Consider the following 14,255-nt stretch of genomic DNA (forward strand, 5'->3'; position numbering starts at 1 on the left):
TTAAGCTCTTTAGCAAAGCCCTTAAGGTCCTACTACACGTTTGTTTACTTACCCATGTCTCCAATAGGGTGGTAAATTCTTTGAGGACAGGGATTAAATCTTTTACTTCGTGTCCCAGGATTTAGCAAAGTGCCTTGTACATAAGAAGTCACTCCATAAATATTTGTAAAATAAATACTTTATTAACGAGGAAAAGAACAATAGTACAAGGAACTAATATTTACAGTGGAAAGACTGTGGTGAGCAGTTTGGACACAAGAGTCACTGCAAGCTGAAGAACAGTAACAGCTGTGATTCTTTGGGGAAAAGGCCGTCATTGCTGTTCCTTGAGAAAAGAATGGTTACAGTAAAAGATTGTTAGCATTGCAAGCAGTTTAGAGCCCACGTTGACAGTCCAACTTTCCATTTTGCAGATAAGGAAACACCCAGGCTCAGAGAAGAAAGGAAAGCTCAAGGTTGTGTTTGGGGTGGCAGAGAGAGAACTTACCCTTGAGCTCCTAATTGCATGTTCAATTCCCTTTCCTTTATAGCTCACTGAATCTTAAAATGAAAATAGTCTAGAAAGGGGGAGATGGAGTATGGGGGAAATATTAACCCTAACCCTATTCAGAATATTGCTAGGGTTCAGTAGTGAGGTAATTTTGGGCTGGATTGGGGTAAAGGCAAAGAAAGGAGAAAGGAATGAACAAATTTAGGAGACGAAGCATGATTTAAGAGAGAGATTGGATAATTGGGGAGGGGGGAGTCAAAGATAATTCCCAGGTGTTAGTGAAGAAAAAGAAACAATGTTGGGAAAAGGAGAAAGTTGTCAGGTAATTTGAAGAGGAGTGGATGAGTTTGGTTTACATATGTGTGAGGTAAAATAGTGTTAATAGTCTCTGAAACAGAAATAATCATTGAAACTATGAGACCATAAGTTGCCATGAGGGAGAAACTAGAAAGAGAAATGCCACGAACTTGGCCAACTAGTTTGGATGGAAGAGGGGAGGGAAGCTGGTAAAAATGACAGGAAAAGACTCGTCAAAGGTGAGACTTTTTCTGAGAAGAGCAAATAATAATCAGTGACTCGGAAACTAAATATTCAAACTCAGACACTGGGGGAAAGAGTTTTAAGAAATGGGTACCTAAAAGAAGTTATAGAAAGAATGAGAAGTAAAAGAGCCAACAAAATAATATGGCTAAAATGCTTTGGCACATCTAAAGACGATGTATGAATGGCCAATATATACTTGAAAAGATGATAAACATCATTAGCCTTTAGGGAAAGGCAAATTAAAACTACAATGAAATGCCACTTCACGCCCCCGTGGTTGGCTATTATTTAAAAAAATGGAAGTGTTGGAGAGGATATGTAGAAATTGGGACTCTAGTGCATTGTTGGTGGGAATGTAAAATGTTGCAACCACTGTGGAAAACAATATGGTGGTTCCTCAGAAAGTTAAATATAAAATTACCATTTGACCTGGCAAACCAATTTCTAGATATCCATCCAAAGAGAATGAAAACATGGTTGCAAACCTGTACACATACACCAATGCTTATAGCAGCATTATTCACAATAACCAAAAGCTGGAAAACAACCCAAGTGCCCATCAACAAATGAATGGATAAACAAAATGTGGTACATATACACAATGGAATATTATTCAGCCATTGTGAAAATACAAAGTTATGAGATATGCTGCAACATGGAAGAAACTTGAAAATATTGTGCTCAGTGAAATAAGCAAGACACATAAGGACAAAAAGTGTATGATATCACTTATAAGATGTGACTAAAAATAGCAAATTTGTAGAAATAGAAAGCAGATTAGATGTTCACCAGGGAAGAGGGGATGGGGGAAAGGAAAGGGAGAGTATGTGTAAACAAACAAACAAAAACACTATGGCATGAAACAGGTGTCCCTCTTGTCCATTTCATAGCTTCAGCAGTATTTACTGGGCCAGCCCATTCCTCTATGTAGCACTTACTTATCTTTTTTAGCAATGCCTCATTGAAAATCAGTTGCTCTGGAAATCTTTGTTTTGGAATGACTTCATATATTGTATGTTAAAAGTCTAGAAGTATGATAGGTGTGTATGTATGTATGTATGTATGTGTCTTTCTATCTATATCTATCAATCTATCTTTCTTTCTTTCTAACTATCTCCCAAATATTTAATAGTGGTTATTGCTTCTGGATGGTGGGAGTGGGATTATGATTGATTTTTCCCTCTTTTCTTAGTAATCAGGTTTTTAAGAAATGAAATTATATTATGAAGGTTCATTTTGGATCCTGTTCCCTGTGAAATTGAAAATCTATGACTGCTGATATTTAAAATGGTTTGAATTACCAATAAGTTTTTTTATGCAACAAGATAAATTTAAGAGAAAGTATTTTCTCATTAAGATGTGAAATATAATTCCTGTCTAGTGTCACACAATGTTAAGCAGTCAGCTGTGTATTTTCCAATGTGGCAGAAATTTGGCAGACTGCAAGAAATACCTGTTTTCACTAACACATTTATGAGTTCAGCATAAAATACTCTAAGATTTACATTTTAACATATGTTGGGAAATTTATATTTGTAAAAAAATTGTGAAGTCTTGAGAATCATTTTAAAAGTCACTTTTAAACAAATGATGCCAAAAAGCACATTTTAAAAAGTCTTAACTAGAATTTCTAAATAATTTTACCTTATGATCTTTCTTATATTGTTGCATGTTTTTTGTCAGTCAGTGTATATTTCCTGACCCTCTGTAGTACATTCTGGACAGCCTGGTGTGAAGCACTAGCAAACACTTTAGTAATTAGTTGTCTTTCATTGAGAAACCAACAAATAAAAGGGCCCAGGTATTTGTATCATCACATAATTCCATACAGAACAACAAGCACTCATTGGAGTTGATGACTGTTTTTGTTTTAATCTTAAGGATTGGTTAATATTAGGGAGTAGGTAGGTAGACTTCTCAGCTGGCCTCAAAGCCCCCGCCTCCTGCCGTGCTCTTGGGAAAATTCCTTCTGTTGACTTGTTCTAACCAGTGGAACAAGGCAAAGTTGATGAGATGTCATTTCTGTGATAAGGCTACAAAAGACTGTGGTTTCCCTCTTACTAGCAGGCTCTCCCTATTGACCTTTTGGCTTGCATGGTTTATACAGCAAGTTGACATTTGGGAGAGGCCCAAGGGCAAGGACCTGAGGGTGGTCTGTAGCCAACAGCTGGAAAGGAACTGAAGCCCTCGTTAGTCCATCAGCTCACAAGGAACTGAATGCTGCCAACAACCACAGTGTAAGGTATAAGTGGATCCTCCCCCAGGCGAGCTTTCAGATGAGACGCCAGCCCTGGCCAACATTTTGATTGCTGCATTGTCAGAGACCCTACATAGCAGGGGGCCCAGATTCCTGCCCCATAGAAACTGAGAGATAAATGTGTGTTGTTTTAAGGTACCTAGTTTTGGGGTAATTATTATGTAGCAATAGATAATGAATACAGGGTGGGATGGAGAATTCCCCTAAGCAGGGAAGGTATACTCAGAAATTTAGGGCATGATTCCCATTTTCATGGACATTCTGAATGGAAACTCAGAGAAGGGAGATGAAAAGTGACTACAAGAGGTAGTAGCAGGGTGGCAGCTAGGTGAGACAGGGCAAAAAATCACCTCCATGAAATATACTAGATAAAACAGAAGGTGACCCAGAACACCAGTTCCAGCAATGCACCAGCCAGACAAGGTCTGTTAAATCCACAGGGACTGTGCATTTGGTGAAACCGGGAGTCTGCATTCTGAAATGAGTGAGTGAGCTGGCTGAAAATCCGGCAGCCGCCCTGCGGTGTGGGGAAATGGTGGGTTGGCGTTTGGAGATGGACTGGTTCTTTAAAAAAAAAAAACAAAAACAGAGTGGCTGTGGATACAACGGGGAGAACCACTCAGTGAAGCACGGCAGAAGTGGGCTGGGTCAATGCCTCGGTGTCTGGAGTGGAGGATAGCCGTTCCCACACCTGCTGCTGATTGTCTTGGGGACAGGGGAGCCAAAAGGAGAAAGAAATTGCAACCCTTGGCAGCCATTTCCCCAGTGGCCTGGGGACTCCTGCCCAGGGCCAGACCCACAGCTCAGAGCTGCGCCAAGAAACCCAGTGTGATGGGGAGTCTTTCCTGTAGCACCGTGCACACACCACAATGTTGGCCGTGGACAGTGGCCTTTAGGGCACCTGGAGCTGGGAAGGCGGAGCTGTGTGAAAAGGGGGAAATTAACACATCCTATTCAACCATCTTTACAGCAGACTGGGAACACCCCTGCACGGCCCGGTGGCCCAGGGCTTCCCTGGCGGGCTGACGTGCACTTATGACGTGGCACAGCCTTCCCTCAGCAGAGGTCCTGGAAGAGCACGGCTGAGAAGGGGGACCCACTCAGAAATCCCAGGGATCCTACACCAATACCAGGGACTTGTGGGTCAGCGGCAGAGACAATCTGTGGCAAGACTGAAATGAAGGCGTAGGCTCTTGCAACAGTCTTAAATTTCCAGGAATACCTGGGAGGTTTGATTATTAAAGCTGCCCTGCCTCCCTAACCACCCAGACACATGCCCCACATTCGGGGCAGACAGCACCAACAATACACCCAAATTTAATGCACCAGTTGAACCCCACAAGAATCAGATCCCCACACACCACAAAGACAAAGTTGGGGAGAACTGACTTGAGGGAAATAGGTGACTCGCAGACACCATCTGCTGGTTAGTTAAAGTGTATGCCCCAAGCTGTAGTTCTGACAAATTAGAGATCAAGTAAAGCAAATGCCAAGAGGCCAAAAAAAAAACACAGAAAATCAAACACCCAAATCAAAAGATCAGAAGAGGCAGTACTTGGCACAATTAATCAAAGAACTAAAGACAGACAATGAGAGCATGGCACAGGATATGAAGGACACAAAGAAGAGCATGGCACAGGATATAAAGGACATAAAGAAGATCCTAGAAGAGCATAAAGAAAAAATTGCAAGAGTAAATTAAAAAATAGAAGATCTTATGGAAATAAAAGAAACTGTTGGCCAAATTAAAAAGACTCTGGATACTCATAATACAAGATTAGAGGAAGTTGAACAACAACTCAGCCTCCTCGAGGACCACAGAATGGAAAATGAAAGAACAAAAGAAAGAATGGAGAAAAAAATTGAAAAAATCAAAATGGATCTTAGGGATATGATAGATAAAATAAAACATCCAAATTTAAGACTCATTGGTGTCCCAGAAGGGGAAGAGAAAGATAAAGGTCTAGAAAGAGTATTCAAAGAAATTGTTGGGGAAAACTTCCCAAACCTTATACGCAATATAACTACACAAAGCATAAATGCCCAGTGAACTCCAAATAGAATAAATCCAAATAAACCCATTCCAAGACATATTCTGATCAGACTGTCAAATACTGAAGAGAAGGAGTAAGTTCTGAAAGCAACAAGAGAAAAAACAATCCACCACATTCAAAGGAAACAACATAAGACTAAGTAGTGACTACTCAGCGGCCACCATGGAGCTGAGAAGGCAGTGGCATGACATATTTAAAATTCTGAGAGAGAAAAATTTCCAACCAAGAATACTTTATCCAGCAAAGCTCTCCTTCAAATTTGAGGGAGAGCTTAAATTTTTCAGAGACAAACAAATGCTGAGAGATTTTGCTAATAAAAGACCTGCCCTACTTCAGATACTAAAGGGAGCCCTACCAGCAGAGAAACAAAGAAAGGAGAGAGAAATATAAAGAATTTTAACAGACATATATAGAACATTACATCCCAGGTCATCAGGACACACATTCTTCTCTAGTGATCATGGATCTTTCTCCAGAATGGACCATATGCTGGGACATAAAACAAGCCTCAATAAATTAAAAAAAAATGGAATTTGTTCAAAGCACATTCTCTGTCCACAATGGAATACAAATAGAAGTCAATAACCATCAGAGACTTGGAGAATTCACAAACACCTGGAGGGTAAAAATGAGGGGGAGATGAAAACATTCCCGGATAATCAAAAGCTGAGGGACTTCACCACCAGTAGATCAGTCCTATAAGAAATGCTAAAGGGAGTTGAGCAGACTGAAAGGAAGGGACACTAAACAATTGACTGAAACTACATGAAGAAATAAAGATTTCCAGTAAAGATCACATGGTAAATTTAAATACCAATACAACTGTGTTTTTGATTTGTAACTCCACTATTTACTTCCTACAGGATCTAAAATACATAAACTGTAATGATAAATCATGGTTTTGGACTCAATGTAGAATATGTAATTTTTGACAAGAACTACATAAAGGTGGGGGAATGATGGAGTATAGGAACATAGTTTATGTGTCTTATTGAAGTTAAGTTGGTATCAAAGAAAAACAAGATTGTTATAGATTTAAGAGGTTAAATTTAAGCCCCACGGTAAACGTAAAGAAAGTATCAGAGAATATGACCATAGAGATGAATAGTAGAGTAGGGGATCCAAGAAGTATGGGAAGGGGCAATGGGGAGTTAAGAAATGAGAGTAGGGTTTCTGTTTGGGGTGAAGGGAAATTTCTAGTAATGGATGGTGGGAAGGTGATGGCATTGCAACATTCTAAATGTGATTAATCCCACTAACGGAATGCTAGGGAGGGGGTGGAGTGGGAAGATCTAGGCTGTATGTATGTTTCCACAATTGAAAAAAAAAGATAGTCCAAATAGATAATGACAATTAAATGCCAAGGATGATCCGGGATGGGATCTGAGGATAGAGGAGACGAGGCTCAAAGGGACACAGTTGGTACATAAGGAAAAAAAAAAAAAATATAGAATGTAAGGTTTGTATCAATGTTGAATTTCTTGAACTTCTTAGCTGCGCTTAATGGGATTGCATAAAAGAATGTTCTTGTTCATGGAAATGTATATGTGAATTATATTGTTTGTTCAAAGATATGTGCAGCTTGTTCTCATATGTTCAGAGGACAGAGCAATAGATGGATGATAGATAGGGAAGGAGGGAGGGAGGGAGAGAGGGAGGGAAAGAAAGAAATGGTGGTGTGACAGGATGTTAAAGATGGTGGATTGGGGTATCGGGGGAGGGGGGTCGGGGTATGTAGGAGTTCTGTGTATGGGGTTTATATTGTTTTTGCAACTGTTCTGTAAGTCTGAATTTATTTCAAAATAAAATTAAAAAAAAAAGAGGTGGTAGCTTGGCTAGAAGAAAAGAATGCTTAATCAACAAGGATCTATTTATAGAAGCTGCAAGTTGTAGAATCAATACAAAGGAAACCTGCTTTTGTTATGGATTGGGTAGTTTCCATTCAAGGTCTTACTCTTGATTTCTGTAACCTGGAGATGATCATTTAATTGATCGTCTTCTACTGAAAGTATTAGAAGCCCTCTAATACCATGATCAAATGGGCATCAATAATAAAACTTAACTTAGTGATTGATTTACCTCATTTCTTACATTATGTATTATATAAATGTAAATGATCATTGCATATATTATATTTAAAACAATCAAGGTATTTATACTGAGTTCCATACCTATGTATCCAACTGTTTACTAGACATTAATTCCACCTGGATATGAGTGGCCTAGAGGCAATGAAAACTCAGCCTGTCAAAAACTGAACTCCTTTCCATCCTGCACAAACCTGAGCTGCCTCCTCTAGTTCCAATCTTGCTCACAGTCCACCCTGCTACTCAAAAGACCCAAGAGCAACCCTCCAGTACTCTCACAGACTAGTACTCCTGCATTCACCAAATCAAACCACCAAATCAATCACCCACAAATCACCAAATCAAGTCATCTTGATCTCAGATATGTTTTTCAAATCCAGCTGTCTCTCTCTCTGCTGCCCCCATCACTACCTCAAAAATGGATGTGAAAAGACTTTGTCCAGTTCTATTACTTTAAAAAATTCTGTTAATTTTAATATGCAAAAACTTTGTCAATTCTATTTTTTAAGGTCTGTTATGTTTAATATGCAAAGAATTGTCTCTAAAATGGTCCACTTCTACACTCCACTAAAGGGTCAAATTGTAATGAATATATATAATATATATGAAAGGTGGCTACAAATTAAGGGGTCTTAGGTGAAAATCAGTTTCATTACTTCAAGGTCATATATTATACAGCTAATATATGTTAGAGTAAAAAGTATAGTAAAAAAGTAAGTTTCCTGGAAAGTATTTTTATAAGCATTGCCACAGATATTCTAATTTAAGTAATGCTTTACCTTTATTTCTGAAACATTTATTGTCAATCGAGTCTAACACTGTGGTTTGCATCTTTCAGGAAGCATTTGCAAGATTTCCATAAAAATTTATGAAAAATAAGACTATTGTTTAACACAGACTGTGAGGATGGGAAAGACTAGGGACTTATAATTTTAGAAAAGTTTAGATTAGGCTTCAGGAACAGTTCACTGCTTATGTTTTAGGAATTAAAAAAAAATCATTGTCTTTCCAACCAGGGTTGGGGAACCTCTGTCTTGTAATAGGGATCCAAGACTTTGATTAAGTTTATCAGGCCAATAATAAGTTCAGCAAAAGTTTAATTACTTAGTGATGGAGTGAGACTGAGTGAAACTGAGTAATGTAATTTATTCTGTCCTCATCTATCGAAATAATTTGTTAAAATCAGTGAAAACATCTTGTATATCTCTACACCTGTATTTAATTGCTCTAATTTTTGGTTCATGTCTGCTTTTCTGGTCAACTTGTTTGAAAAGAGTTCCAATCCTTTGAAAATGGCTTGTGCTTTTTTTCTAGTGTGTGTCCTTTTGCATATTTCTGCAATAGTGACCAGTAATTTTTTAGAAAAATGTTTTTCATTCCTTCTTTAAGTCTATTAAGTTTTGGGAAAATGTATTCGTTTTTAAATGATCTTATGGTACAGCAAAATTTATTTTCCCATTAAAAAACATAAATGCATTTAATCCTGTCATTCTAAAAACTCCCATGATATTGTTAATTTTTAAAGAAAATTGAAAATTCCCAGTGCATTTGTTCATTTCTTCACTGAACAAGTATTTACTGAGTGGCTACCATGTACAGATGTCCAAGGTGCTAGTGATACAGATGGGAGTTAGACCAAGTCTCTGCCCCGTGGAGCCTACATTCTAGAAAGGGTGACAGGCAGTGAACAAGTAAATAAATAAATGACCAAGATAATTTCAGAGTGTGCTAAGTTCTGTGAAGGAAATAAATAGGGTGAAATGACAGTGTATAATTAGGGTGTAGAAGTGGGGAGGAAGGTGGGAAGGGGGAGGGGTTTCCTATAGATGAGGGAGGCAGGAAAGGCCTCTCCGAGAGTCAGCATCTGAGCAGAGACTGAAGACTGAGATGGAGCTTGCGGCAGCAGAGTTCCATGCCTGGGAAGCGGGGAGTGTGTTGCCCGGAGGGGAAAGGGCTGAGAGGGTAATAAGGACTGTGCCAGTTTGGATAGATTATGTCCCCCACAAAGCCATGATCTTTTAATCCAATCTTGTTGTGTGGAACATTTTGATTGAGTGTTTCCATGGAGATGGGACATACCCAACTGTGGGTGAGACCTTTGATTAAATTATTTCAATCGAGGTATTACCCTGCCCATTCAGGGTGGGTCTGTATTAGATCACTGGAGTTTTATAAGAGGGCTCACAGACAGAAGAGCTCAGAGCAGCTGAGAGTGACATTTTGGAGAGGAGCTAAGAGCTGACCCTGATGCTGACACTTGGGATGCTTGGAGATGTTTGGAGAAGCTAGCCCAGAGTTTGCTCCAGAGAAACTAAGAGAGGACCCCCAGAAGGTTAGATGCACAGGAGCTGAAGAAGCCAAGAGAGACAAGCCCAGAGACGTTTTGGAGAAAGCCATTTTGAAATCAGAACCAGGAGCAAAGGATCAGCAGATGCCAGCCATGTGCCTTCCCAGCTGACAGAGGTATTCCAGATGGCATTGGCCATTCTTCGGTGAAGGTATCTTTTCCTTTTATTGATACTTTAGTTCAGACACTCTGCTGGCTGTAGAACTGTAAATCTGTGGTCAAATAAACCCCCTTTGTAAAAGCCAATCCATTTCTGGTGTTTTTGCATAATGGCAGCATTAGCAAACTAGAACAAGGACCCAGAGGACAGGGTGGCTGGGGAGTGAGCACAAAGCAGGAACCAGATATGGAAGGCCTTAACTGCAGTAAGAGATGTGGATTTTGATATATAGCAGCAATTTAACCCATAAGGCAGGATATAAAATTCCCTTTCATTTATAGCAAAAGCTAAGTTTACTGCATATGGAATTTGAAGGAGAGAACAGTTGCTACTTTATAAGTTGAAATTCAAAATCTTGATTGAAACGATGTTCTTGTAGTGTGATAGTTAATATGATGAGTAGTATTATCAGGGATATTCTCAGAAATCTGTTAGTGGGAACCTGAGAATTAGAAAAAATAATTTCTACTGTACCTCAAATCTCACAGTCAATACAGCTTTTGTTTCAGTTTTGCTCTTTAGTGAAATAGGCAAAGCACTTGCTAACAAAGTATTTTTAGAGCTTGAGATAGCTGGAAGTCCACAGTGTGGAAGTCTGTCTGAATGAATTACCCTTTCAATAGGTCATAGTTCCTTAGTTTTAAGTGATGTAGTGTTTACCTTAAATATTAAGACTAGGTAGAAAGTTTAAAAATAATCTCCCCTAAAAAGGGGTGTTCATGTATAATTCTGACATCAGTGGTATATAAAATTAACTTCCCTGAAGCTACAGAACATTTCAGATGGTTGTAATTATTCAATATGGTGTGTCCTCATGTACAAGATGATAAATTAATGTCTTATTTAGTCTGATTTGTGTTACTTTATTTAAGTCCAGAATCTTAAGATAATAGCCTCAAGTATACTGGAAAGACATGTAAGAAATGATAGATGGTTTACTTAGGAATTGAAGTAGAAATTTAAAGCTAACCACATGCATATTTTAAAAGGCTTAATCATTTAGTATAGTCAATAATACAAATAATAAAGTGAACTGAATATAAGGATGGAGGATGAAGTAGCAAGTTCTAGTAACAAAAATGAATCCTTTAAATTAGACATTTATGTGGCAATGTGCATATAGCAACTAATTTTTCAAGAAGGTAAGTAGTTTAAAGCCATGATTATTAATGGCAAAGCATATTCATACTTTTATGATAGATATTTATAATTCTCTAAAACCTAACATAAAGGTTAAAACAGAGCTCTATTCTAGACCATACATTTCTTTAGCATCTGGCTCTTAGGTTATGCAAAGTACAACTGTAGTTCATCAAAATCTGCCCCAAGGCACAATACCATTTTACTCAGTCAATTAGAAAGGTTAGTATAATTGCTCAGTATAATCCAAAGAAAATATGAATACTGACATTAGGGACTGTCCAATTTGTTAGGCAATTGTTCCATAAATTTTGGCACCAGAATAATCCACATGTTGAAAAAGCAATTAATCATTGGTGTTAGTTATCAAGCTAAGATTTTAGCTGTTTCCTCCTAAATTTGCCCTGAAATGACAGAGTTCCTTCTTTCCTTTTTGTAATATTCTAGTTTCTGAGATCAAAAGTTTTAATATGCCAGTCTGGTCACAGTTGACCTCAATTTCATATTATTTGTTTTCTCACTTAGGTAGATCGTAACTTTATATTTACAAAGATGAATGGTATTTCTTTGGCTAATATTTAGATAAAAGGTTTAGAAACCTTTAGAAAGTTCAAGAAGTTACTTTAGGTCCTTAAATTAGCATTTTGGTCATAAGAAGGTTAATTTATTTTCTTTTGGATTTGTATTGAAAATAGGCCAAAACTAGAGTGCCCACAATTAGATTTTCAAATTTCTAACTAACGTTTTACAAACACATTAAATAGTCACATCAATTATTATATAGTGAATGATGTAATTACCTCTTCATAATTTGAACGTAATTCTCTTTTCTTGAGTTATTTTAGATATTAAGGATGAGCAAAAGTAAGAGTAATTGTGCTGTGTAGTATATTTTCCAGCCTTCAAGAAAGACACATTGCTCACCTATGTACTTGTCTTGGAGTTTATAGTTAAAACAATCCAGAAATATAGAAAGAAACTTTGGAAATTTAAGTGTGTTCAGTTCAGTTTATTCAGCTACATATGGATAGAGTGCAGACTTAGCAATATAAATGAATTCTTCTTAGCATGCATGACTTATGCATCTGTACCTCATCACTCACAGAACAGGTTTTGGAAACTCTGAACCTCTGCAGTATGTAGCTCTCCAACTCCCAAACAGTTTTTGTGATTCATCATCAAGTTACTTATGCCCCTGCTCTTCTGTGTTTATTTTCAAGGGGCTGCACTATTGGGCAGTTTATTATTATATTGTGCAATGTGGTGAGTTTTCAAAATCCAAAATACCAAGTAGTTATACTAATTTGTGAAAACAGTCTTCAGACTCGATCCCTCAAATGGTGCACATGATTTCTGGTCTCAGAGCTTATTTTCTGAATTCAGAAATGATGGAGTATGACTGCGTGGTATATGAATATATCTCAATAAAATGAAGATTAAAAAAAAAAAAAAAAAGACATAATGCTGAGCAAAATAAGCCAGGCACAAAAAGAGAGATATTGTATGTTACCACTAATGTGAATTCTGTGAAAAATGTACAATGTTTTATACTGTAGAATGTAGGGGACCTAGAGATACCAATTAGTGGAGGGGGAATGATAATCTAATAAGAACAGATAAACTATGGAGGGTAATCTCAATGTTATGGGAATGCTCAGGAATGATTATGGCTTGTAAACTTTCTTGGATATAGTAAGATCATGTTGGAAGCAATAGAGTTATTTTAGGTTTTTTTTTTCTCTTATTCCTTTGTTTTCTTAGGGGTTGTTAATTTTCTTGGGGTATGGTAGGAACATGTTGGAAGCAATGTAGTTATTTTAGATTATTTGTTTTTCTTACTCCTCTGTTTGGACATGGTTTATTAATTTTCTTGGGGTATGGTAGGAACATATTGGAAGCAAAGTAGTTATTTTAGGTTATTTGTTTTCCTTAATCCATTGCTTTGTTTGAAATGTTGTGGGGTTTTTTTGGTTGTTGTTTGCCTGTTTGTTTTTAATTTTTTGATAAACAAAGTTAAAAAATTGAAAAAAATCAGTAGAAAAATGGGAGTAAAAACTAAATGACAAATAGGGTGGGATGGAGGGATGGTTTGGGTATTCTCTTTTCACTTTTATTTTTTATTCTTATTCTGATTCTTTCTGATGTAAGGAAAATGTTCAGAAATAGATTGTGGTGATGAACGCATAACTATATGATCATACTGTGAACAGTTGATTGTATACCATGGATGACTGTATGGTTTGTGAATATATTTCAATAAAACTGAATTAAAAAAAAAAAAAAAAAAAAAAAAAGAAATGATGGAGCACAAATGGCTTCTCTTTCCTTGTTGGGTCCTTGTTCTTGGCAGTACTGTTGATTTCAAAATAGCAATGCGTGGGTTATGTTACTGTTAATCCATAAATAAAACATATAAAGTACTCATATAACTGGACAGTGTGACCCCCAAATGGAACTAAATGCATACATTCTTGACAATATATATAAAAGTTAATGTTGTTGGATTGTTTGGAACTAGGACTTTGAGATTTTAAAACAACCTGGAAAATTGGAATGCACTTAATTCTGGGATCTCAGTGTAGCCTCAATCCCCACCCATTTCTACCCTTCACTCCTCTATCTCTGCTCTAGGCTGGGCTTTTATTCCTGCTCTGGCTCCATTTTATCACTTAGATATTGGGAATAAGCTTTTGATGGGGATTGACATTTCCTGTACATTATCACCAAGGACGTTGAGAAATTATCTCTTGAAAAATTTAGAACATAACAAAAAACAGACTTCACTTAGGGAAAATGGCTTTTCCAGCTCCTGAATATCTTAAGGCTGTATGTAAGATAATACTTTTCAGGAAAAGTCAATCCCCAATTTAGGACTTAAGTTTCTAAATGATGGCTACAAATTGAACTTTGATTTCCTAAAGGCTCAATGTTATAAATTGGGGTATTTATGCCAAAAGTGATCATGAAAATAAAATATAAAAATATGCATTAAAATATTTGTAAGGGAGCTTACTGTTTAGTAAAATAATTACACTTATAATTAAAAGCAAATGCACTTTTCTAAGGGGCTATTTTTTTTATGGGCTGGATTGTTAAGTGGAGGGGACATTGTTGGTTGTTTCTGGGGCATCTGCTTCACCATGTATTTGGAGTATTATTAACCCCCCTCCAAGCTAC

The sequence above is a fragment of the Choloepus didactylus genome, chromosome 14, assembly GCF_015220235.1.
Source record: "Choloepus didactylus isolate mChoDid1 chromosome 14, mChoDid1.pri, whole genome shotgun sequence".
In the NCBI taxonomy this organism is placed as follows: domain Eukaryota; kingdom Metazoa; phylum Chordata; class Mammalia; order Pilosa; family Megalonychidae; genus Choloepus; species Choloepus didactylus.